At 49.1% G+C, this 23,553-nt stretch overlaps 1 long non-coding RNA gene across 1 annotated transcript; it reads left to right on the top strand.

Moving 5' to 3' along the window:
* The first annotated feature begins 12,522 nt into the window (after window positions 1-12,522).
* On the top strand, window positions 12,523-18,969 carry LOC132246433 (uncharacterized). The gene is made up of 3 exons (XR_009457722.1): window positions 12,523-13,098; window positions 16,976-17,165; window positions 17,993-18,969. It is a non-coding gene; the product is annotated as an uncharacterized LOC132246433 (long non-coding RNA).
* Window positions 18,970-23,553: the final 4,584 nt, after the last annotated feature.

Below are 23,553 nucleotides of genomic sequence, written 5' to 3'. Positions count from 1 at the left end.
CCTGAGCCATTTTGGTTGTGGCCAGCCTCAAGGCACTCATGCTTACAAAATCAAATGGAGATGCGCAGAACTGAGACATGTTTTCCTGTAGATTGTCTGAAGAGGCTTCATCTTTTGTTAAGTGCACTGACGGCGTCTGTCTTGGGGCAGTGGATTGTTCTTGGTGCTGTGTATTGAGCTGGTCCCTGAGGGAATCATGATTAATCGGTAACTGGTAGCAGCCAGGCCTGCGGTGATCCCAGGTCCCATGCCTCAAAACAGACACAGTTGCACAAGCACCCATGTCACGAGTTTTGCCTGTCAGCAGCCGGAGGTGCAGGCCCCCGAGCCCAGAAGCCCTGCATCGATCCCTCGACAGCTGGCAGGCTTCGTGGCCTCAGCAGGGGCCACCATCACTGCAGTTTTCAGCTCACTGCACCTTAACACACACGGTCATCTATGTCACGAGTTTTGCCTGTCAGCAGCCGGAGGTGCAGGCCCCCGAGCCCAGAAGCCCTGCATCGATCCCTCGACAGCTGGCAGGCTTCGTGGCCTCAGCAGGGGCCACCATCGCTGCAGATTTCAGCCCACTGCACCTTAACACACACGGTCATCTATGTCACGAGTTTTGCCTGTCAGCAGCTCCAGGTGCAGTTCCCCCCAAAACCCTGCACCAATCGTCTTGAAGCTTGGCAGGCTTCATGGCCTCGGCAAGGCTACCAGCCCTGCAGCTTTCACCCCGCTGTGGTGTAACACATACACGTGACATGAGTTTTGCTTTCAAGAATGTGGGGTGCAGTTCCCCCGAGCCCCTGCACCGATCTTCTTGAAACTTGGCAGGCTTCATGCTCTCAACAGGGGCTGCCACCCCTGCAAGTTTCACCCAAATCAGACAAAAAACACAGCTGTAGATATTTCATTCATTCCCCATTATACCCTATGGCCGGGTCTCCGAGGCGGCTCCAAAGCTTCCTACTCACACAGGCCAACTAGTGACTATAATGGACTGCAGAACCCAGATCTACTCTAAGCAGAATTACCTCTATCGTCACATCCACAGTTGCCCCATTCAGGCCATGGAAAGCTGTCTGTGCACCAGGCATGGCAGGACTGGCGCTGGGACAGTTGGCTGTGCTGACCTCAGAGAATGGGAGAGCTTTGCATCTCCCTGGGTGATTATAGGATCGTATTTCTGAAGACATGTACTTTTGGGGCATCCAGAAGCAAAGACACACATTTTAATGGGATGGAAGGTGGGTCAAACCTGTTTCAAAGGAAGTGTAGAGAGAGTGTCTGATCTTATGGGGAAGGGATGTTGACTGTCAGCACGAAGACTTCTTAAATGAGCTCTGTACGATGGGAAACAGCAACGGAGAAGAGGTGGTGGGAGGTAGCCAGCAAAATCAGTGGCATTTAGGAGGCAGCAGTGCAGTACTTGGAGGTACCAAGTAGTTATTTCATCTCAGTGAGCAATTTTAATTCATTTTTAGCAAAATCTTAAAAACTTGAAGACCTGGACTTCTTCAGCTGTGACATCACAAACCTGAAGGATTACAGGGAAAGGATTTTTGAGCTGCTTCAGGAGATCACCTACCTAGATTGATTTGATCAGGAAGGTAATGAGGCCCCCAACTCAAAAGATGAAGACGATGAGGATGACTTCTCTAAACATGCAGTCATTAGTTATGCCATTCAGTCAGTATCTAAATAGAAAATTCAGACTAAAGTGACTGTGGAACTGCTGGAGCACAAATCAGCTACGTGTGTCAGGTGAAGGGCAGTATCACATACTGCTCCTATTGGGTAGTGCGGGGGGGCAGGCAATGCACTTGCGAAGAGAGTAGTCATGGATGCTGTGCACAGCTAAAGGAGAGCTGCACTTAGGAAAACGTGAGTACACATCTTTACACTGAGCTATAACTATATAAAAGCAGTTATTTTATTGCTGGTACCAAAAGCTTTTTTTTTTTTCATACCCATCATCTCATATTCGATGCTGTGGCACATTCAGTTCTGTGTTTTCTCTTCCTATAGAAAGAGGAAAAAGAGGGATGTTACTTCTAGTCCTGTCTTTTTTTAAAGATTTCTAGAGAAGGTTTTGTAGCTGAATTGAGTCAGATTTCAGAAGCTCATTTAAGATGAATTTACAAACAAGCCTCTGAGGTTTAAGCAAAGCTGTAAGGAATTAATTTACCTGCCTTTCAGAAGGGGATGAGGAGGATGAAGCAGATGAAGATGAAGCTGGTCCACCAGGAGAGTACAAACAAGGTGAAGATGATGGAGGTTCAGATTTGGGGGAGAGTGAAGAGGAGGAAGAAGTTGGCCTTTCATACCTGATGATGGACAAGATCCAGGTAGGACTTACCCTATTCTACTGTAAGGCTCAGGATTTTCTTGACACTGTCTAGCTATAAACGTGTAATAATTTAAACTTGTATAAGCAGAATCATGTAAATCCACTATCATATATGTGCAATAGAGTACTTTAGAGAGACACCTTTGTGGAATCAGAAAATATATATGCCTTAAACTTTGATTATTTTAGTTATAAGATGACATAACCGCTTTGTATAGAATTGCTGGCTCGGTACAGTAGAACAGATAAGGGCAAGTGTTTGTTCTTTGTAACTCTTCTGCAAATGCTTCGCTCACCGCGGCCTTGAAGGTAGAAAAAAAAAAAAAGTATGTACAAAGTAGATTTCCAGGTGCAAGAAGGAGGTTTGTGAACTAACCCTATCTCCCCCATAATTCCCATCCTGATAACAGCAAAGAAATAATGAAATAATATTATAGCCGCTTTTCATGCTAATTTCACTATATGATCACGTGAGTTGTAAGCGACTGTTAAAAAGTATATAAGCCTCCTGATTTTGCTCTTGCGGGGGGACCCCTTCCAAGTGCTTGGGAAATCCATGTCACTTTGGAACTCCCCCTACAGCTGTAGTTTCTTTTGAATAAAAGCTTCTGCTGACCTGACCCAAAAGTACTCTGTGTGTGTTTCCACGACAATTCCTGGTGCCGTGACTCGGATCCAGAACACAGGCTGAGGAAGGAGGACCGCAGGCTACCCCCCCCCGAACCCTGAGGCGCCAAACTTGAGAGGTAAGAGACCTAATTCAAAATCTCTATTGGGGTTTCGGAGGAGGACTGCCTGTAGGCTCCCAACTTGGCCGTGGTAACTGGATCTGAACCTTGTTAAAACAGGTCAGTCTGAACCTTACTGCCGGCTAAAATTTTCTGTCTGGTAAAGGATCCCATTTTGTGTCTGGTAACGTACGTTTTAGGGAGAAACTGTTTGAGGCACCTTCATCCAACAGCACATCGGGCTTGTAGTTAATTAACTAAGGCGGTGTGGGTTAGGAGGTCTGGCTGACTGAATAAATGTGCATGTGTGTGTGTATTTAGAAATATGAGCCACTGACCAGGACTGAGACTACGGTTGGGCTCAGCCGCCCCAATTCTGCCTGACAGGGCAGTTTTGAAAGCAAGGGGGCCCAACTGGAACCTCGTGACCCAGTGGACAGGGCTTATTGAATGAATGTGTGTGTGTATTTAGAAATATGAGCCACTGACCAGGACTGAGACTACGGTTGGGTTCAGCCGCCCCAATTCTGCCTGACGGCAGTTTTGAAAGCAAGGGGACCCAACTGGAACCTCATGACCCAGTGGACAGGGCGTCTGAGTGATTTTGTCTTTTCCAAACCCCTCGTCCCAGTAGCTTCTGCCGAAAGCAGGAGTGAAAGGATCCCTCTAGTGTTTCCCTCCCCATTTCCATTTTATGAGCCGGTGTCGGGTCAGAAGCCTTTTGTCTGGGCAGTGAAAAACTGCGGGGCAAGGCACTGAGCGGCCCGGACATCCTAAATAAGCCTCTCCTACGTCTCCCTGTGTGACTGAAAATGGGAACAAGTCAGTCTAAACAGGTTCCTGTCCCCCCTAAGGGGACTCCGGCGTACTTTATGTACACACACTATTCTCCCGAGACTTGCAAGTACCTGGATAAGTGGAACTGGTATACTAGGGATGATCCTGTGAAACATTTTCCACAGGAAGGAACATTTGATCAGGATAAAATAGTGCACTTGAGAGGGGCGTTAGAGTCCCGTGGATCCAAAACACCACAAAACCAGTGGGACGCGTTCTTTTATTGGTATGATGAGATGTCCAAAAGGCGGACAGAATCTCAAACTAGGAGCCTAAAAGACTTTCAAGAAAAATTAAAACAGCAGTTAAAAGCTGTTCGGGAGAAATTGGCTGCTCCCCCAAATTACACGCTGGCCACCGCTCCAATGTATCCAGCATTGCCCGGGGCGCCCCCACCACCGGAGCCAGCAGAGGATATCCTTGACCTTTGTTCGAACCCCGCTCTCCTGGGACTCCCACATCAGCAACAACCGGTTCAACATCAGGCTGCAGCCCAGGCTAGTGACCCATTAGCTGAAGCTCCTTCAATAAATCCATCCACGGAGCTTAATAGTCCGGACTCATCCACCATATCTGCCACTCAATCATCACCAGTGTGGCAATTTACTCCTGGGTCACAACCCACCACAGGTGTATTTAGAAGAATGGGAATAGGCATGGAAAGATCTCCCATCAATCTGAGATCCCGAACTGCACAAGTTTACCCCCTAAGACAAATGCCAGGCATTGGCAACGATGGACAAAATATAGTAACTGTGCATGCACCCTGGACTCCAGGTGATCTCTACAATTTAACTCAAAAGTTCCCAAAAATCAGGGAAGACCCAGAAAAATTTCAGGAAGAATTGCAGACTGTTATAAATTGTTATAATCCAACATGGGCTGACATTAATCAGCTCATGCGATCCATTTTGCCCAAGGAGACTATGCTACGTCTGTACGCTGCCTGTACTTGGCCAGATAAAAACCCAGGGATTGGCCAAGACTTTATTGACAAGAGAAATGCTTTGGTTCAGGCAGTTCTCACAATTTGCCCAAAAAAGGCAGACTGGACCAAAATAAATACCTGTAAACAAAACAAAAATGAACACCCCAGTGACTATTTAGAACGCCTCAAACAGGCATTTGAACGATACTCAGGAATGGATAACCCAGTCGGAAATGCTAAACAAGCAATAGTGGCAGCATTCGTCCAGGGACTTAACCCTAAAATTGCTGAGAAAATTCAAACAGTAATTATTGGCTGGGAAACTAAAGATTTGACCGAAGTCCTTGCTGCGGCTAACCATTTTCATAACAAATTGGAACGGTCTAAAGACAGTGCCGAGTTTAAGTTAATGGCCTTACAGATTTCTCAGTTGCAGGGTCCAGGTAGAGGAAGGGGACGAGGACGGGGAAGGGGAGGCCCGGGTAGATTCAGGGGAAGAGATAGATCCTTGAGCCCACAAAACCCAGGCTATGGGAACCAATGTCATTATTGCAAGCAAGAAGGACATTGGAAATCAGAATGCCCCAACCGCCCCGGCCAAGGACCCAGACCCCAGCCCCCACCTCCACTTCCTGTCAATTTTCCCAGTGTTGAATAGGACAGCCTGAGGGACAGTGACATCATTGCTCCTTTGCTTGCTACTGACCAATCTGGTCCGTTTGTTGAATGCCTTATTTCTGGTAAACCTGTCTCCTGTCTGGTCGACACCGGAGCGTCCCGCTCCACACTAAAGGCTGCTGAGTTTCCTTTTCTACCTTATTCTCCTGAAACTGTAAATGCTGTCGGTATAGGCGGACAACCTATCCCACATCCCGTCTCTGAACCTGTCTCCATCTCTATTGGCCCTTTGTCTGAAAATCATGCCTTTCTTCTTAGCCCCTGTGCACCTGTCAACCTTCTTGGTAAGGACTTGCTGTGTAAACTGGGATGCGTGATTTATTGTAGCCCAGATGGTGTTTACCTTGAGGTACCGGAACATAGGGAAACCGAGCTTGTGGCTTTGCTAACCCAGGAGTACTCTGATTCTGACACTTCCTTCTTGCAAGAGGAACTGTTGGCACGAGTACCTCCACAGCTGTGGTCCACCCATGCGAATGAAGTGGGGCACATGCTGAGTGCTGAACCAGTGCGTATCATCCTGAACCCTGCCAAGCCACTTCCTCGTGTCCCACAGTACCCCATCTCAAAGGAAGCTGAGGAAGGGATCAAGCCTGTCGTTTCCTCACTCCTTGAGCAAGGGATTATTGTCCCAATACGCTCCCCTTGCAACACACCTATCCTACCTGTCAAAAAACCTGGTAAAGATACGTATCGCTTTGTGCAAGATCTTCGAGCTGTAAATGCCGCTGTGTTACCCGCTTTCCCCGTGGTCCCTAACCCTGCCACTATTCTTTCCTGTATCCCTTCAGATGCTACATATTTCACAGTAGTGGATCTTTGTTCTGCTTTTTTCTCTATCCCCGTTCATAAGGATAGCCAGTATCTGTTTGCATTTACTTATCAGAGATTTCAATATACCTGGACAAGACTCCCTCAGGGATATACAGAGTCCCCAACCCTGTTTTCCCAGATCCTAAAAAAAGATTTGGATCCTATCACGTTCAAAGGGGGGTCCACCCTTGTTCAGTACGTTGATGATCTATTGTTAGCCTCGCCCACTTTAGAGGCCTGTGAGCAAGATACTTTGACACTCCTCACAGCTTTAGTTCAGAAAGGCCACAAGGCCTCAAAATCTAAATTGCAGCTCTGCAAGTCTAAGGTACATTATTTAGGGCATGATATCTCAGCAGGAGAACGACACCTTTCCCCTAGTAGAGTTGAAGCTATCCTCAACATTCCCAAACCTATGACTAGAAAACAGATGAGGGGATTCTTAGGTGCAACGGGTTATTGTAGACAGTGGATCCTGGGTTATGCTGCTTTCGCAAAACCCTTGCAAGCATTCACTCATGATACCACCCCGGAACCCCTCCCTTGGACTCCTGAAGCCGAACAAGCATTTGTGGTCCTTAAGCAAGCCCTCACTCTTGCTCCTGCTCTTGGACTTCCTAATTATAAGAAACCCTTTACCTTGTTTTGTCATGAACGGGAAGGAATCGCTTTAGGAGTACTCACTCAGCTGCATGGTGAAAAGCATCGCCCAATTGCATATTACAGCTCTGCCCTTGATCCCGTAGCTGCGGGACTTCCTCCTTGCCTCCGTTCAGTTGCAGCTGCTGCCTTGTTGGTTAAAAAGGCAGATTCTCTAGTTTTGGGACACTCTTTAACCGTTGCAGTTCCACATGCTGTGATGGCCCTTCTGCTCAAGGGCAAAACTCAGCACATTTCCAATTCCCGTCTTACTAAATATGAAAAACTTCTACTGTCAGCTGCAAATGTAACCTTAAATCGCTGTTCAATTCTGAATCCTGCGTCACTTCTGCCTATTGCCTCTGATGGTGAGCCTCATGATTGCCTGTCTATCACAACTCAATTGTTAACCCCTCGAACTGACCTCAAGGACATTCCTATCCCAAACTCTGACCTTGTTTTGTTTGTTGATGGTTCCTGTCTTAGAAATGATACAGGCAAATTAGTTGCGGGATATGCAGTATGCACTCAGTATGCTGTTTTGGAAGCCTATTCTTTACCCCAAGCTCGTTCTGCTCAAGTTGCTGAACTCATTGCTTTAACACGTGCTTGCATTCTTGCAAAAAATCAAACCACAACCATTTATACTGACTCTAAGTATGCTTTTGGTGTTGTTCATGATTTTGGACAAATCTGGAAACAAAGAGGGTTCCTCACTTCATCAGGGACCCAAATCAGTCATGGTTGTTATGTAAAAGCGCTCTTAGGAGCTGTTCAATTGCCTCTTGCTATTGCTATTGTCAAATGTAAAGCTCATGAGAAACCCTTTGATGATGTCACACGAGGAAATGATCTGGCAGACCGTTCTGCCAGAAATGCGGCCCTTTCTGGCCCACAGGCTCCTAACTCTGTTTTTGTTTGTTTTTCAGCAGACCAGTCTCCTTTGGCTAGCCTTTCAAGTCTGGCCCTTCTTCAAAATCAGGCCCCAAAAAAGGAAATAAATGACTGGCTGCGTGCAGGATGTTCACTGCACCCCGACTCTCTCTGGCGCTCCCCGGACGGCCGCCTGGTGGCGCCTAGAGAGCTTTTGCCACATCTTGCTCGTTTAACCCACTCTGTGGCCCATACGAGCAAAGGAGGAATGATTGCTACAGTACAAAGAAATTGGTTTGCCCCAAATTTTCCTTCCATGGCACAACAGTACTGTAGCTCCTGTCCCATCTGCTTAGCTCACAACATTGGGCAACGGGTAAAAACGACACCCACAGCCCATCCCCCTCCATGGGGACCGTTTGTAAATCTGCAAATTGATTTTGTGCAGCTACCTAAGTGCTGTTCTTATGAGTACATTCTTGTTATTATTGATGTGTTCTCTGGATGGGTGGAAGCCTACCCATGCGTACGTGCTGATTCCATCACTGTAGCAAAGAAATTGCTCAAAGAATTCATCCCTAGATTTGGATTGCCTCTCACAATAGATAGTGACCGTGGCACCCATTTCACAGGACAGATAGTAAAAAACATCTGCCAAGCACTCAACATACAGCAACACCTACACTGTAGTTATCATCCACAGTCAAGTGGTGCTGTAGAACGTAAAAACTCTGATTTAAAAACGCGCATTTCGAAGATTTGTGCTGAAACAGGCCTCAAATGGCCTGATGCACTGCCCATTGCTCTTATGCACATTAGAAACACTGTTAACAGAAAACATGGCCTAACCCCTTATGAAATACTCATGGCACAACCCATGAGGATGCCAGCTACACCACCTGTTGCCCCTCACCAAACAGACCTACAATTAACTGATGAAACTGTACTAAATTATTGCAAGGCATTAATAAAGTATGCCAGGTCTGTTCATTCACAGGTCCAAGAAGCCTTACCTCAACCACCGGATGTTCCCTGTCACAACCTCGAACCAGGGGATTGGATCTACGTAAAGGTCTATCAACGGAAAAACGCACTTCAACCCAGATGGAAAGGACCTTTCCAGGTACTTCTAACCACTAATTCTGCTGTTCGTTGCCAAGGTCACCAAACATGGACTCATGCCTCGCACTGCAAGAAGGTATCACCTCCATTGGACCCCGAAGCAGCTGTATTCCAACCAAGGTTGGGATCTTTCCCTGAGGCCAAGGACAAAGACCCTCAGGACCTCACTCAGGCAAGTGAGGAGCATCAGGGTGCAAGTGCTAGTAACCTCTCCCCTGCACCCAACACCTCAGCCCAGCCGGATTCATCAGTTGAAGAACGAAGATATCATCTTCGGCCTCGAAGAAAGTGAATGCTCCCATTCGGAAGATCACCACCTCGATCAAGACCAAGAGCCGACATTATCAGTCCTTTAGGTAACTTGAGCCCAGAGGACGAAGAAAGACTTTGGCTGCCATCCTGGGTTTGGCTGGTAGTGTTCTTTTTCTTACTGGTGCTGGTTATGTTTGTTGTTAAGATGCTTTGTCCCTCCTGTATCTAAAAATGGCACTGATATCCTTATATATCACACTTGGGTATCTCAGTATCACCCAAGGGGGGTGAGAAAAAAATTTGTATTTACAGATCTCCCATGCGGTGGCTCAAGCTGAAAATAAAAGTGACTGCTGGATATGCTTTCACAGCCCAGCACACCTACACCAAGGAATCCCAATGATCGGAGTACCAATATCCCTCCAGCAATGGGGAACAATAAACGGCGGCTTCGTTAGACACTACTCGTTAGCTGCCCATCGGTCCGCTCCTAAAGAATGGAGGGCCGCCCCTGCTAACTGGATAATCTCCCCAAGAATAGAGGCGCCTTTCTGTTACAGATCCAACAACACCGGAGCTTATAATAAAGCCACACCTGTAGGACACTACCCTCATTGCCTAACTACTCTAGATTATAGCCCTAGTAGCACCAGTGAAATCCTGTTGGGTAACGTACCCTCTCTCAATTGTACAGGATTCATGGTCTACAACTTTTCTAAGAAACCTCATGTTGCTCTCATTGCAAACAGATCAGAATTTTACATTCACTCCAATTTTACTTCTTATAATATATCTCGGTCCAGCAGAATAACAGCTGAACGTGGACCGTCCTATACGATGCATATCAATCGAAAGTGCCGGATAGGGCACAACAACTGCCGAGATTTGAGTACCCTTTCTGCCCCAGGCCTTTACTGGCTCTGCGGAAACAGGGCTCATAAAATCTTGCCCTGGAATTGGGTGGGGGCATGCACTCTTGGACGTGTTATCCCTGGTTTCGAAATGCATAGTGCAATATATCTGGAACAAGTAAAAAATTTCAACCATCACATGAAAAGGGCGGTTAACCCCTTAGCTACCAGAAACACAGGGTTCCATCGATTTGTGAGAACCTTCATACCGTGGCTTAGAGTAAGAGAATTGGAACTAGCCATAATTAACATTTCAGCCACAATAGAAGCTATGGGAAATGCCACTGCGGATGCAATTCAGGCTCTGCAAAAAGAGATCTCCCAGATCTCACAAGTAACTATACAACACCGCATAGCCCTAGATTACCTATTGATATCCCAGGGAGAAATATGTGCCTTAGTAAACTCCACCTGTTGTGTCTATGTCAATCAGGACATGCGAATCGAAACTGACATTCGCAAAATCCGAAATCAGTTAAGGGTCCTACATCAAGTGGCCTCAGAAAATACTGACTGGGGTCTAAAAGAAATGTGGTCTTGGCTAACCTCCTGGCTCCCAGATTTCGGGGCCCTTGGCAAGAAAATCCTGTATAAAATATTGTTTGTCTTGATAGTTCTGATAATGTTCTATGTATTAGTGCAACTGATCCTCTGCTGCGTAAAAGCCAGCAGGGGAAGCTTTAGCAAGGCAAAAAAACCCACAGCAGAGTCTAGAATAATGGTGTTACAAAAGTGTGAGCAGATTAAAAGAAAACATGAAAGGCTGCATGATGAAATAGAGGGGCTCATGAAAATGGAAATTTAAGGCTAAAGTGAGACTAAATAGTCTCAAAGGGGGGGCTGTGGAATCAGAAAATATATATGCCTTAAACTTTGATTATTTTAGTTATAAGATGACATAACCGCTTTGTATAGAATTGCTGGCTCGGTACAGTAGAACAGATAAGGGCAAGTGTTTGTTCTTTGTAACTCTTCTGCAAATGCTTCGCTCACCGCGGCCTTGAAGGTAGAAAAAAAAAAAAAGTATGTACACAGTAGATTTCCAGGTACAAGAAGGAGGTTTGTGAACTAACCCTATCTCCCCCATAATTCCCATCCTGATAACAGCAAAGAAATAATGAAATAATATTATAGCCGCTTTTCATGCTAATTTCACTATATGATCACGTGAGTTGTAAGCGACTGTTAAAAAATATATAAGCCTCCTGATTTTGCTCTTGGGGGGGGACCCCTTCCAAGTGCTTGGGAAATCCATGTCACTTTGGAACTCCCCCTACAGCTGTAGTTTCTTTTAAATAAAAGCTTCTGCTGACCTGACCCAAAAGTACTCTGTGTGTGTTTCCACGACACCTTTTACTATCAAAGAAGTGCGTTACAGTAGGGGAACCGCCGCTCTTTGGTATTCTCCGTTATCTTGCTCAACATGAAGTGCTGCAAGATTTATTACTTCACTGCCTTGTAGAATTAGTGTCATTCTGCACCAGATCACCACGTCAGATTTGGAGGAGAACATGGCCGAAACAAATCCACCTGCCCTACCAGGATGCTCACAAGTGTCTGGGGCGCTTCAGCCTTGAGAGCCATGCCCTCACCGTCCAGATCTGCAGGTTGTCAGGTGTGGGGCTGGGGCTTCCAGGCAGGGGAGAGAGGGTGAGTATGGAGGAGCTAGGGCCTGAGGGTGCAGGGGGCTGATCAGGATGTGAGGGCTGAGGCAAAGGGGAGACAGGCTGGGAATCGAGGAGTGAGGGCTGGCCAGAGGAAGAAGTCAGGGAGAGGCTGGAGCTGTGGCCTTGGGAGTGCCGTAGGTTCGGCCATGCAGGGGAGAGCTGGGGCAGGGAGCGGAGACTTCCCCTGGGTGGGAGCACAGGACCTTGAGCTGCTCTTAGTGGAGGGAGGTGGGTGGGAAGTTGGATCCTGGCATTTTGGGGAAGGAGAAGGGGTTGGACGCTCCTTTCACCCCACTTATCTCAGGGCCCTTTTCTTTCCTAGCCAGGGGGGCAGAAATCCCATGTGATGTTTGCTGAGCTGACCTGCAGGGAGCCTGATGGACGCAGGGGATGGGAATGGGGCTCTGTTGGGTTCGCTGCTCTGGGAAGGAAGCGAGTTAGAGCAGAGCAGGCGTGAGGACCAGGACTTGCAGGTTGTGCCCTGCTCTGGCTCTTCGAAAGGAGTGCTGTCCAGCATGCCATAGTGAGGGGCATGGTTTGGGAGGACTCCTGGGTCCTGTTTCTAGCTGAGGGAAGGAGGGCAGGGGGTGGGAGGAAGGTTTTGTGGCTCAAGACTCCTGGCTTCTTTTTGGGATCTGTCACTTCCCCAGAATGAACCCACAAATCATCTGTGCTTTGAGTCAATTGATACCTTGGGTGATGCTGTCAGCACATACATGGAGGTGAGTGGAAGCAGCGCGGTGGGAGGTGTCCACTGCCCTGGTCAGAGGAGGACGGGGTTGGGGGAATACTGGGCCCATGGATCGGATTCAAGGGTGGATGGCGATACTGGGCTTGGGTGGCCTCATGGGTCCCATCTGTCAGGCAGAGGAAGGTAGTAATAGGTGCATGGGTCAGATCCAGGCTGGCATGGATGGGGTTCCCGTCAAGGGGCTGCATTGAAGCAGAAGAGTTACTTGGCTGGGGGTGAGCCCGTGGGTCCCACGGGAGGGTTTGTATACTACAAGCAGTGCCCTCCTGCCAGGGTCCCCGTTGGGTCCCAGTCGTGCCCTTCACTGCCCAGCCCTGTCCTGGCAGTGGCTGATGGGGAAAATGTGGGGTCTTTCCATTCTCCTTCAGCATGGAAATGGCCTCTGCTTTGCCTCCCACCCCGCTCATGCTTTGCCTCCTGTCTCCTCTTCACAGCGGTGATCAACGTGAGCCATGATGCGATACGCAGACCAGCTGCCAGCTCTGGGTGGTGGAGGAGCAGTCCATCAGGCAGGTCAACGGCGACTTCGACTGCAAGTGGGAGGTGCTGGAGGCCTCAGGCCAGGTCAGCATTAACTGGCCCCGGGAGTGACCTTGCTGTGGGGAGGCTCCTCGAGGACCTGCCCATCTCCTCTCAGAGACCTGCCTGCACAGCTTCACGTGCACCCACACCCAAAGGACTCTGTAGAGGGGGCAGGGTCACAGGCATGGTTGTGGGTTGAACTTTGAAGATGTGGGGTGGGAGCCTAATGTAAGACATGTTTATTTTTAGAGCTGTTCTTCTACACCTGCTGCTTTCCCAGGAGAGAGAGACTTAATTTATATGAATGGGAGGAGGGTTGTACTGGAATGGTCTATTTTAGGCAGGAGTGAGGGCTGTCCTTGTCCCATTGCTGGGTTCCCTGCCCCCCAGCAGTCTGGAGAATGGCTTGAGCCTTGTTTTGCTTCCACCCAAGAGGATTATATTAAAATATAATAAAGGAAAAGTGGCTCGTGATGGGTTTTATTCTGAAGGGGTAGGAGTGGGGCTTCACAGTACTGGCAGGAGGGACACCCCTGAGATTGCAGTGGACAGACAGACTGGGCTGAGGCATGGGGATGGAAAGAGCTTCCCTGTAAAACACATGGCTTGTCCCATCATAGACAATGATGGCTGAAAGGGACCTCAAGAGGTCACCTGGTCTAGTCCAACCCCCTGCTTAGAACAGGCCCACCCACAACTATATCACCCCAGCCAAAGCTTTCTCTACCGAGGCCTTAACCTCCAAGGATGTAGATCCCACAGCCTGTCTGGTTAACCTACTCTAGTGTTTTACTACTCTCCATGTGAGAGTTTTTCCTAATATGTAAGCTAAAGTTCCCTTGCTGCAACTTTCGCCCATTGCTCCTTGTTCGGCCATCAACCACCACTGAGAACAGTGCAGGTCCGTGCTCTTTGCACCCCCCTGCAGGGAGTTGAAGGCTGCTATTAAATCCCCCCTCAGACTTCTCTTCTGCAGACTAAATAAGCCCAGCTCCCTCAGCCTCTCTCCTCGTAAGCACAGATCCAGGTTTTCTGTTCACCATGGACAAATGTGGTGAAACCCATCTTTTTCTCATTTTAAGGCGAAAAACCCAGATTGCCTCTTTAAGAAGAAAACATCCGGAAATGGCAGGTTCCCCATGCAGGCTGGCAGAGTTCCAGCCTGCAAGGGGCTAGAGGGAGCAGGAGGAGGGCTATCAGGCAGGGGAGGCCACATGCGTGCACACATGTGCGTGTGGCAGCCGGGCAGCCTGGAGAGCACCTCTTGCAGCTCTCCGCTAAGCCTTGCACTGCGGCCATCTGGGACAAGGATGGTGCCTGGCATCCACAGGTGCAAGGTGATAAATGGCGTCTAATGGCCAGGGAGGGATTAGCATCCCCCGGGCCCTGCAGAGCACACCCCTGCAGGGGGAAGGCATTTCTGGTCCAGGGTGGGCCTGGTGCACACGTATTCATTAGAGCTGTCACGGCAGGGGGCTGATGGTCTCTGACTTCCCCCGGCAGGTCCCCAGGCAGCCCTTGTCCTGGTAACATCTGAATTCCTCTGTGCTTGCACTTTCTGACCCCTTGAATACTCTCGCTCCTCCTGCCAAGCTCAGCGGGGAGCCGCTGGCACCTGTGGGCAGGGAGCAGGGGCAGATTTGCGTGAAGGGGCTGATCTCAGCTCTGGGGGGTTCAGAGAGACTCCGTGGGTCCGAGCCAGAGACCTGTTTGCCTGGGGAAGGCGCGCTGGTCTGGATTCCCACCGTGGCCTGGGCACCGCTCCTCCTCGTGCTGCTCACACGCTGCTCGGGTACCCCGAAGGGGAGGGTCAGCCACGTCCTGGGCTTTATGAATCCCAGGTTCTCTTCCCACAGGTGTTTTTTCCAGTTTCTTGCCCTTTGGTCCTGCCCTGTCTGCCACAAAACCAGAGGCTCAGTGAGGATAAGGGATTAATTCCTGTCCTCCCAGGTTCCCTCTCGCATCCGCACTGACTCAAGCGCCCGCAAAGTCCGTGGCTCTGGGCAGCACTGCCAGTCTCTCTCGGACACTGAGCGGTGAGCACAGGCACTACTGTGTCCACTGGGACCAACAAAACCAGGGCCAGGCCCCACAATTTCTCTGGCACAGCGAGGTGATCGAAGGGAATGGAGTCCCAGACTGATTCACCGTTTCCAACTCCAGCGCCATACGCTGTTTAACCACCACCAATGTCCCTGGGGAAGATGAGGCCATTTCCCGGTGTGGTGCAGGTTACAAGATTGGAGGTAGTTATGGGTATGTCAGCGTACAGTCAGATGAGGACCTGAGACAAAAACCTCCCTTGGGCTCAACAGGGCTCTGTGTGGCTTGGATCTGTGCTCCATGAAGGGTTTGCATGTCAGCAAGCTCTGCTAGCCCCTCGAGTAGCTACTCGCAGTCTAACAGGCCCTTCCTTGTCCTGCTCTGTCCTCGTACTCTTAGACAGGCAAAGCAGCTTTTCACTGTTTCCCCGCCTAGCAGCTCTCTGCCCTTGACTGTCAACATATATTCCTCCTCTTCTCTTTGTGTAGAAAGGACTAAAGGTTCAGAGACACCTTTCCACACCCACTATTAGCAAACGAAGGATGGGAATGCGTGATACACAAACCCAGCACAGATTCAGGAAACATCTCCAAAATGTGTGGTTGCAGCCTTCTCCCCTCTGATTCCTTGACAGATGTGTGGTGCCCCCTTCAGAGGGAATCCCTTTCTTTAAGCAAACAGCTAAACCCACACACCCATTGATGAGTGAGGGCAATCCCAGCTCCGAATTAAGGACTATGCAAAGTGTCATCCCTAATCACACATAATCCCATTTGTATCCAGCCTTTGTCCCACATCCCTGCTCAGAGGTTCATAAAAGGGAAAGGAATTCTCGTTTGGGAAGAAACGAGTGACCTCTCCTCTTTTACTGTCCTCCTCGTGCTGCCTGCTGGGTCCCATCTTGTCCTGCTCTGTCATTACGTCCTTTGCCAAGGGGCAAAACAACTTGTCAGTGCTTCCCCTTAGCAGTTCTCTGCTGTACGTGGTGGAGACTCATTCATCCCCTCCTCTGTTGCTTGCCGAGGTCTGTATGCTTGGGAGCCCCTCTGCTCACCCAGCGTTCAGAAGCTCAGGGTGGCATCTCGGGTAAAGGACCAATCTCCATCAGGTGTCATTTCAACTCAAAACTGATTTCTCTTGAGACCCCTTGGGTGCATGTGCCCTTCTTTGCAGGTTGACAGCTTTCTGTAGACAAAGCATTGGACCCCATGGACGTCCTGATGAGGATGGGAAATCAGAAGAATGACTACATAGCGATGTGGAGTGTCATCTTGGGTCACGTGTGCTTCCATCCTGACACTCGGCGAGGAAATTCTGTCTTCCAGGTTCAGTCGGAGGGAAGGAAATCAGTGGATGATGGCACTGCAGGGTGCTGGACTTTCAGATAGTTTCTAAACTAAACAAAAGTTGAAATACTCACCGGTGCCCTGGGAAATACACCTTCGTGAGATGTTTGTAATGGGGGACAGTGGGCTTTGGCCAAATCTGGGGACTTGTTTGGGGGGTCTCTACAAAGGCACGAGAGAGAGGCAGATAGCAGAGGCAGACACACACTGTGAGTAAATGTGATTCCACCTGACTAGCTGGTGTTTCACATAACCTACATCACCGTGCTACATTCACAACTACATGGGCTCATTTTGTGATGTTTCTAGTAAGTGGGGGAGGTCGAGGCAGCAGCAGCCAGGGAGCAGGGAGCAGATTTGCATGAAGGAACAGATCTTGGTCCGGGAGTCAGAGAGAGACTGGGAGGGTCCCAGCGAGAAACTTCCTTGGCTCAGGAAGCCGACCTAGTCTGGATTCCCACCATAACCCCTCTCCTTCTTGTGCTGCTCACGTGCTGCTTGGGTAACTCATCAAAGGCCGTGTGCTGCAGATTACTTTTGCAGACCTTCCTGGGATGAACAGAGAAATGGGGAGCCCGCTGTACGAGAGGAGAGTAAAGGAACTGCCTTGTCCTACCTTGTGAGAAGCAGACCGAGAGCGGAGATGACTGCTTTCTGCGATTACATCCGAGAGAGCCAAGAGCCATGCAAAAGAAAAGGAGAGTGCCAGCTCCAGAAAAAGTGAGTAAATAGGAGTCCCACATAGAAACAGGCTGAAGCTGAGAAGAAGGGTTGTAACCATCAGAGCAGGAGGCTCTGGAGCAGGTTCCCCGTGGGAGGGAACAACTAATTTTAAGAAGCAGATTGACAGATTTGAGCATGGGATGATATGTGGGATTGCCTGTGCTGGGAAGGGTGTGGGCATGAGCCAGGAGGTCCCGTCCAGGCCCGTGTTACCCTGTCTGCTCCAGTCCATCTTCAGAGAAAGATGACCCACCCATTGCACACGGAAGAAGCCACGAGAGGTCGTTGGTGTCACACAAATCCCTTCCCTGCCCAGAGTGCGGCTGCCTGCTCTGTGCCTGCGTGTTACACAGGAGGAAACTGGTCCGGGGGGCAGTGCTGTAGGCGCTAGGGTGCGGGCGATGTGCTGTTCAGCCGGGAAGGGGCGCGGGAGACGGGGGTGGGCATCGCAGGGAGCACAGAGAAGGCAGGATGCTGCCAGGTCTGTTCTGGGGGGCTGCTCCAGCGTTTTGGCTGAGGCCATTCAATCTCTTCCAAAAAGATTTCTGGAGGCAGGAGCATGAGTATTTTGATGGGAAAGGGTCCTGCTGGCTCCCCCGAAGACAGCAATAGACTTAAAGCTCCCTCTCCATGTGCCTTGAATGTGGAGCTCCTTATAAGGCACCCACCAGGGTTGTTGTAGTGTTGATGGGAATACAGCAAGGCCTACACATAAAACCTTTGTGATCAAATTAAAACAACAGTGCATCTTGCACAAAAATGCAAGTGGCAGCTGGGACCATGCTAAATAGCGCAACCCCAATTGGTCTTATTCTCTGTGCTAGATTATGTCAAATCAAGGAAATGGTCAACAGAGAACTGCCACGCTCATCACATGTACGTGTGTCTCAGAAGCCAGTAAAGGCAAGAAAGCTACATAGACGGACAAAAAACTAGAGCTCTTCCTTCCAAAATGATATCTTTCATTACACCAACTGGAGAATCACAAGAAAATTGTCCTTTTCTGCAAGCTTTCGGGATCAAAGTCCCTTTGTCAAGCTCTGGGAAAAGTATAGGTGGTACAAGATGGTAAGGAGTCCCTATAGGTAGAAAATCAACTTCATTTTTGCACAGAGGGAGCTGGAGATGGAAGACTGTCCCTCCGGGTCCGTGAGAGTGTCTTTGTGAGCTGGGCCAAGTAGCTCTTTGCTGTGTTGATCAGGTAGGACTCCTTCCCTGGAGGTGTCAGATGGCAAGCGGGGAAGTAACAAAAACTTCCTTCTTATTCTGCAATGAAGTTTAAAACCCCCCAAAAAAAGCTACATACACATTTCAATTGACATAGCAGCTACAGGGAACAAAAGGCTAAATACGCATCTCAACAGAAACTTGTAAAAGATACAGAAAAAATGTCCTGTATGTGACAAACACTTCTCCCATCAAACATCCTAAGGGGTAAGGTGTTCAAAATGTCTGAACCATTCAGTGCAGGTCTGGAGTTTGAAAAACAAACCATCGCCTGTACACGCTACTGCAAATGTGCCCAGCTGATATACAGATACCCCAAGACAGGTTTGGTGACACCTCTAAGTATCCTGTCCAACTGCTCAGGCCCATCCAAATGCTCAGACCTACAATTATAGGGTCTGCAGAGATGCACAAGTTTTACCCCTAGACAATGCAAGAATAGGAGCCAGGCAATTACTAGTTGTGGTATGATGATCAACACCCTTTTCTCCCTGTTTGTCTGGACTCTAAGTGGCCAACTATCAAGAAAAAATGCTTTGAAGTTATACAATGAAACAATATAAGAACTATCAGAATTTGCCATCAAAGTGTGCGTTCCAGGAGAAGCAGAGAGAGATCACTGCTACATCGCAACCAGCTTAACCAGCAACGGATCCTGCATGGGGAAAGCTGCAAAACTGGACCAACTTCCTTCGCCGGCATTGGTGAGAGAACCCTATTGCTGCTAAATATGTACTAGGACTTTGTGCAGTAGCTCCTTTTATTTTGGGAAGGAGTCTTTTTCTGTCATTTGGTTTGATAAGTTTGCTTGTGGTATTGTTATTAAAGCCTTTCTGCTATTGAACAACCGGGTGTTGTGTCAGTTCTTGGGGCACTAGGTCTAAAAACCTACTTTCTAAATGCAACAGTAGTAATTCTCTCTGTACCCGTGGTGCGCAGGTACCCATCTGGTTCCCAGAGATCAAGCCATCTGGGACACGTATGGTGCCTGGGATCCCACAGGGCGCGTCTCTCTATGTGCAAGGGGATCGATGGCTTCTGAAATGGAGCCTGCTGCCGCGTTCGAATGAGAGCAGCCCAGCAGCCTTGGCATCACATGTATGTAGTGTCCTCACATTTCAAAATGGTTGTGGGACCCCTTTCACTAAAATTTCTTCAACAAGGTTTACTTAAAGAGCCCCTGTTGCCATTTCAAAGGCCAGGATGCTGAATATATGAGACATTGCTGGTGTTTTATTTAGAGTGGCTCTTGAGAGCCGCTCTAATTCAAATCCTTCCTCCCCCACCACTCCATTATCCCAGGGCACATATAAAGATGCCCAGGTGTCATCACATATGCACTCAGGTCTGAGAGAATTGGTAGACTCCAGGGCCATGAAGTCTGAAATGGAAAACCAAAGCCAGTTCATCCCAAAGATCAGAGCAAATAACACCCCTGTTGGCCCAATTTGAATGAGCCGTCTCAAGTCCTCTTCCTTCAAAGATGGCATTTCCTAAATTCCTTCTTGCACCAGCATGTCTCCCTTGCTCTCACCACTGCGAAGGGCTGGGGCACATCCCCTTTCTGGGATCATGGTGGGGTCCATGCTGGAGCTTTGCCTCTGGGATTTTTTCCTACCAGGAATAGGTGTGAGTTTGGCCACTTGTTTAATATATTGTATTTATTAATTTATTAGATGTAAATGGCGCCTCTCTCAAAAAAGACTTCAGGCAACTTACATAAAGAGGAAAAATCCTCCCGTGCTCCACAGGACGGTGCAGGGCTGGGATCTTGCCTCCATTCAGATCCCCACAGATGCATGTACCCTTCTCTGCAGAGTGAGAGAGCTTTCTATAAGCAAATCCCTGGAGCCCATTAATGAGAACATAACATCAGAGCAACAGATCCGTGGGGAGGCATGAAGTTTCGTATCAGGTCGGACATGCTTCTGTTCTGACTCCCTCTCTGAACCACTTCTCTGCCCACAGCTGGTTTAAAGGGAGGTAAAATGGGTGGGCGTGGGGTGCTGCATGGCACTGGAATGGCAAATTGTTTCTAAGCCAAGAAAAAAACAGTCAAAACACGCAGTGGTGCCCTGAGCTGTACACCTGTGCAACACACCTCTGTGAGAGCTTGTCCTGATGGAAGATGGGCTTTGGTTGGCCAAGGTTTTGGGAGGCTATGCTTGAATTCAGTGCAAAGGTGCAGGAAAGAAGCAGGTAGATCTTACTCTATGGGTAGTCTTTGGGGAGAGGATAGCCTCTGGATAATGCATGCATCTGGCTAACCAGCTCTTGCATTCTGTGTCCTACACTGTCATAATACCAGAGTTTTTTCCTATTTTCACAGTAACATGGAGGCATTGGTGGTAGTTTTAGGAGTAAGAGCAGGGAAGGACTGGCAGCAGCAGCCAGTGAGCAGGGGCAGATTTGCACTAAGGGGCTGATCTCAGCGGTGGGGATTTAACAGATGAGAAGAGGGTCCCAGCCACAAACCCGCTTGGCTGGGGAAGCCGAGCTAGTCTGGATTCCCGCCATGGCCTGGGCCCCGCTCCTCCTTGTGCTGCTCATGTACTGCTTGGGTAATCCATAAAACACTTCTGCACATGTCTGCATTGCTTTGCTTAATTAATTTTCATTGTTTCATGCCTTTATCCTATTGTAATGTGCTGCATAATAGAGGTGTAATTATGATAATAGATTAATGGCTATCTTCCTTCCAGGTTCCTTCTCGCAGCCCACCCTGACACAGGCGCCCTCAGAGTCTGTGTCCCTGGGAAACACCTTTAAACTCCCCTGCACGCTGAGCAGTCAGTACAGGAGTTACAGTGTTGGTTGTACCAACAGAGACCTGACCAGGCCCCACGATTTCTATGCTACGGTTCAGACAGCAAAGGGGATGGAGCCTCAGATCGATTCACTGGCTCCAGCTCCGGTGCTATTCGCTATCTAACCATCACCAACGCCCAAGCAGACGATGAGGCCACTTACTGGTGTGGTGTAGATGATAGCATTAGTGGCAATTTTGGGTTTCACAGTGCCACTGTGAGAAACCCCTCCCCTGCCCTCCCTGCGGCTGTGCTCACATCAGAGCTGGGCTCCAGGCAGAGCTTCGAGTGTCCACAAAGGAGCTGTATCTGGATCCTGGCATGCAGCTTCTCACCCCGCCCAGGGCCCATCATGTCCACGTCTGCTGTTACACTCCCTATGTGTGGGCAGAGCTGCTTATTAGTTTTGTGTCTCCCAAGATGTCTGTCAGGGCCTTACGGAGAGGTGTCCTCTGCCAACTTGCCTGCAGAAATCTGGAGGCTCAGGAATACTTGTATCAACAAGCCACAGATGGGTTTGTGTTACAGAGAGACACAGCTCAGATTCAAGAGTCATCTCTGCTTGGACCAAACCTTGCCAAAACCTTCTCCACTCTTCTTCCCTGAGACATGAGTTCCCTTGATGCAAAAGTTAAGATCTGCTTGTGTGCCAAGAGCTGGAACTCAGAGACCCATCTGTGAGCACAAAAAAATCCCAGCACAAGACTACTGGGTATAAAGAAGGTCATTGCTCATCCATCATGCTTCCACACTAGGTGAGGTACCGCTGAAGGGACTGGTGGTTTGGGCAGAGATGTCCCGTGCTGCTGAAGTCAAAGCTGACTGTCACTAAAGAAGACTTACCTGCAGGCCTGGCACTGGCTTTTATCTATGGTGCTCTCTATCCATCACATAGGGGTGAAGGTAGATGTAATATTTGAAGCATTTCACTGTGTAGCTGCACTCTAAAATACTCTAAAAAATGGGGTGTTTCTGCTGGGAACAGAGGCAGAGCCCCTGCTGTGCTTTAAAATGTCTCAGGTGCCCTGCAGCGTCTTGCTGTCTGCACTGGGATGCAGCCGTGGGATGGAGCGACCTCTGGCTCTGTCCAATGCAGGGAATGGGGGAGAAGCAGAGTGGCCTGTCGTTGTGGCTCTGCCACCGCTGGTGTCCTGGGGACAGTGGCTCTGTGCGGCCTCCTCAGTGGCTGAGGGGGATCATAGAGCTGATGTCTGTGAGCAGTCTCCTATCCGCTTTGCCTCCACTGTCTTGGGAAACCCCCATTGCCAGATCTAGGAGACCAGGGGACAGGAGGCATCCACTTCTGGAAGGATGGCAGCCGTGTGCGACTGGAGCCCCCCGTGTGCCAGAAGTGGAACGAGTCCAGACAAGACTTCCTGGGCTGATCAGGGAAATGTGGAGCTTGCTGAACGGAAGAGAGTGAAGGTACTGGCTTGTTCATCCTAGTGAGAGGCAGGCTGAGAAGGGAGCTGACTGCTCTCTGTAAAGCCATCTGAGAGGGAGGCGAGCCATGCAAGTGAAAGGCCAATGCCACTGGGCTCAGTGCTGTGGTGGTGGGACATGGCGGTGGCACAGCTGGAGCCATGTTTGTGAGACCTAAGCTATGTTAGCCCCGGCCTTCCACCACCTATGACGATGGGAAAGGGTCCTGCTGGTTGCCTCACTGACACCAGCAGAGTTAAACCTCCCTCTCCATAGCCATTAAATATGCAGCTCTTTCCAGGTGCCCTGAGGGCACGCTTCAGAGCCTGTCTGTGCACCTGGTTGCGAATCACCACCTTCCACAGAAGATGTACTACAGATCTAGTATGTCTCTAGCTACCTGGCTGGTGTTTGCATGGCCTATGTCACTGATACATGAGCTTCTCCTGCTTTTACAGACTTCTTGAATTGTTTGTGCATATTTAGGAGTCAGAGCGGGAGGGACTGGCTGCAGCAGCCAGTGAGCAGGATCAGGAATACTTTTATCAACAAGCCACAGATGGGTTTGTGTTACAGAGAGACACAGCTCAGATTCAAGAGTCATCTCTGCTTGGACCAAACCTTGCCAAAACCTTCTTTGCTCTTCTTCCCAGAGACATGTGTTCCTTTGATGTAAAATGTAAGCTCTGCTTGCGTGCCAAGAGCTGGAACTCAGGGACCCATCAGTGAGCACAAAAAGATCCCAGCGTGAGACTACTGGGTATAAGGAGGATCATTGTTCATCCGTCATGCTTCCACCCCAGGTGATGTAAAATGGAAGGGACTGGTAGTTCAGACAGAGATGTCCTGTGCTGCCAAAGTCAATGCTGGCTGTCGTTCATGAAGAGTTTCTTGCTGTCCTGGCTTTGTCTTATAGATAGTGCTCTCCA

The sequence above is a fragment of the Alligator mississippiensis genome, chromosome 16, assembly GCF_030867095.1.
Source record: "Alligator mississippiensis isolate rAllMis1 chromosome 16, rAllMis1, whole genome shotgun sequence".
Taxonomy (NCBI): Eukaryota; Metazoa; Chordata; order Crocodylia; family Alligatoridae; genus Alligator; species Alligator mississippiensis.
Note: the sequence above shows the minus strand (reverse complement) of the source record. Positions and strands in the feature narration are given on the sequence as shown.